Source organism: Vigna unguiculata, chromosome 5 (assembly GCF_004118075.2).
Source record: "Vigna unguiculata cultivar IT97K-499-35 chromosome 5, ASM411807v1, whole genome shotgun sequence".
Lineage (NCBI taxonomy): Eukaryota > Viridiplantae > Streptophyta > Magnoliopsida > Fabales > Fabaceae > Vigna > Vigna unguiculata.
Genome location: NC_040283.1, coordinates 11,216,989 through 11,220,023, shown reverse-complemented (window position 1 = coordinate 11,220,023; position 3,035 = coordinate 11,216,989). Strand labels below are relative to the sequence as shown.

Here is a 3,035-nt window from a genome sequence, read left to right as displayed (position 1 = left end):
ATCTGTTGAGTCAGAATTTTATTCTAAGATAAGATCGCATATGTAGTACTAAGATCAAGCACTCCCTTCCTCTGAACAGTTTGCCTATTATGTTGAGCTTGATGATTCGTGGATGCTAATGCCTCAATGATTCTTGTTGCTTGCTCCGCATCTACACTCATCATTGTTCCACCTGCTGCTGCATCTAATATCATCTTGGTGTCAGGCCTCAGACCATTACAGAATATGTTCAGCTAAGCAATATCTTCAAATCCGTGATTTGGGCATTTCCTCAATAAGGAATTGAACCGCTCCCAAGCTTCACAGAATGGCTCATCTGGTCCTTGCCTAAACGTTGAAATATCAGCTTTGGCTTTGATGTAGCGAGATGGTGGAAAGAATCTGTTCAAGAATTTCTCCTCAACATCCTTCAAGCTGTTCAAACTCTGATTTGGATGTGACTTAAGCCATTCCTTTGCTTTACCTGCCAAAGAAAAAGGAAACAAACGCATGTATACATGTTCAAGATCTCCTTCTTGAAAGCCCATGGTTCCTATCAATTCATAGAATGTAGAAAGGTGAGTATATGGATCTTCATTATCCATTCCAGTGAATTGATGAGAACTGATCAAGCTGAGGAAAGTTGGCTTCATCTCCAAAGTTTTGGTGGTGGATGGTATTGCTATGCTAGAAAAATATCTCGGCCCTTGTTGCATAGCATAGTCTCCAAGTGTCTTCCTGGCTGGAGCTGGTCTTTGATTCTCCATGTTTTCTGATTGAGATGTGGTGGAAGTACAGGAAGATTCTTCCCTTGTCTTTCCTTGCTTCTTTTTGCTTTTGCTTCTGTTCCTTCTAGCTGTCTTTTTTATCTCCGGGTCAAATGCTAATCGATCTTCAAGAACCTGACCTCTTAAGAGCATAAATCAAACAGCTCAAGCAAGGATTAGTAAAAAGGGAAAATTTAATAAGCTATCTAATAAAGAAAAATATACACAAAGTTGGATGAGATAACTAGAAATTTCAAAAGAACACCGTTCCCCGGCAACGGCGCCAAAAATACTTGTTGGCCTCTTGGCAAGCGTACCAAAAGTCAATTGTAGTATAATGATTTTTAGTAAGAGTGTCGAACCCACGAGGAACGGAGTCAGTGAAAATTAATAATTATCTCAATCAGCATATGTACAAATATTTTAATTTGATTTGACATTAACTATTGCATAAAATTAATACAGTAAAAGCGGAAAAGTTTAGAAAAATACAGTAAAAGAAACTGAGATTGAATTTCATCTATCTCCCTTGTCTGTAATCTGGATGAATATAATATATAACATCTGAAAATACCAATATTGATGCACACTCAAAAAATCATTTATACCGATCCCTCGCGTATAAAATTCATAAGATTAGTTTCCTGAATATTGATTCCTCACATATTCAACAAACTATCCATCATTACGGTCGAGTGTTAAAAGCAGTTGATATATTAAGATCTATTCCTAGCATCACAGTATATCAAGTATCATTGTTCAAATCAGATTTTTAGAAATACTTTCCAGTCAGATCTAAAAATCAAAATCAAAACATCTATTGATCAGATAGAAGTAAGCATTAAGAGCAGAACAATAATACCAATACTGAGTAAAACAGAAATGCTATATATAAATATCACCAGATTACATCCAAGTTCGAGTAGATTACATTCAATCCCAAAGGAGAAGATTAGCCACTCATGGTAGCTATCAAATCCTAAGAACTAAAGAAGAAGAAGAAGAAATATGATCTGTGTTATGCTCTTGGTAGCAGCTCTGCAGCACAGATGCACTCCTCTTCCAAAATCTCCAGCTCCCTTCACTTTCTGATGCATGGAGAATATATACCCACGAAGTCTCGCTCAAGCTACCTAAGTCTCGCTTGAGCGAGACAGCATTCTTCATCCCAAAGAAAGCCTCTCGCTTGGGCGAGATGTGCTGAAGCCAACATCTCGCTTAGGCGAGCAAGAGTACTTCAAGCTGAAGAAAGGATCTCGCTTAGGCGAGATTGGCAGCATCTGGGCTCGCCTGGGCGAGAATGGCGGCAAGAGAGGGTCTCCAGTCTCGCTTAAGCGAGAGTCTGCGTCGCTTAAGCGAGAATGGCGGCAGTGGCTTTAGCTTAGGCGAGAATGTTTTGGTTTGAGCGACCTTGACATCATTTCTTCCCTATTTTCTCTGTTTCTTGCTTTCTCCTTCATTCTTCTTAAGTTCTCTTTAATCTTTCCTGAAAAACACACAAAATAGGATCAAATGATTTCTTTAAATCAAAACTTGGAAGCATGTGATTGAAACTTAGATTTAGGGAGAATCAATATGAAATGAACACAAATTTAAAACATAAGTGCCAGAGTTTGTTATGAATTTTTACTGAATTTTGGCACTTATCAACAAGCCACCCCAAAAATCAGTTGTACCAATCTTGCCTTTGGTTCTCACATCCTGAATAATACAAGCATTGGAGGTGAAAGTTACCTCACAATTATGATCACAAATTAACTTAGAAATGGATATGAGGTTATATGCAAAATTTGGGATATGCAAAACATCCTTTATAAAGAAATTGTTATTAAATCTTATAACTCCTATGTGAGTTGCATTTACTTTTGTCCCATCAGGAAGATTGACAGGAATAGGGTGAATTTGATTATAAGAGACATAATTTGACAAAGATGAAGATATATGGTTAGTGGCGCCGGAATCTAAAATCCATTTTAAGCACTTATCGTTGTTCAAAGAATGTGCAATAAGAGTAACAATACCTGGATCAAAACTGCATGATGTGATAGATCCAACCTGGTTTATGCTGGCCGAGGCCTTACTGCCATCATTGGTCTGTTGCAGAAGGCCCAATAGAGCCTGATATTGCTGCTGAGTGAGCTTGAAATCTTGGTCTCCATCACGTTGCTGGTCACTGTGCTTTGACTCATGTTGAGTTTCCACTTGATTGACTAAACCTGTCTTTACGCTTTGAAGCTTATGGCCTGGAGAAAACCCATGTTTCCTATAACACACATCAATAGTATGGCC

At 38.2% G+C, this 3,035-nt stretch overlaps 1 non-coding gene across 1 annotated transcript; it reads left to right on the top strand.

Moving 5' to 3' along the window:
- The first annotated feature begins 249 nt into the window (after positions 1-249).
- On the top strand, positions 250-356 carry LOC114186423. The gene has a single exon (XR_003605080.1). It is a non-coding gene; the product is annotated as a small nucleolar RNA R71 (small nucleolar RNA).
- The last annotated feature ends 2,679 nt before the right edge of the window (positions 357-3,035 follow it).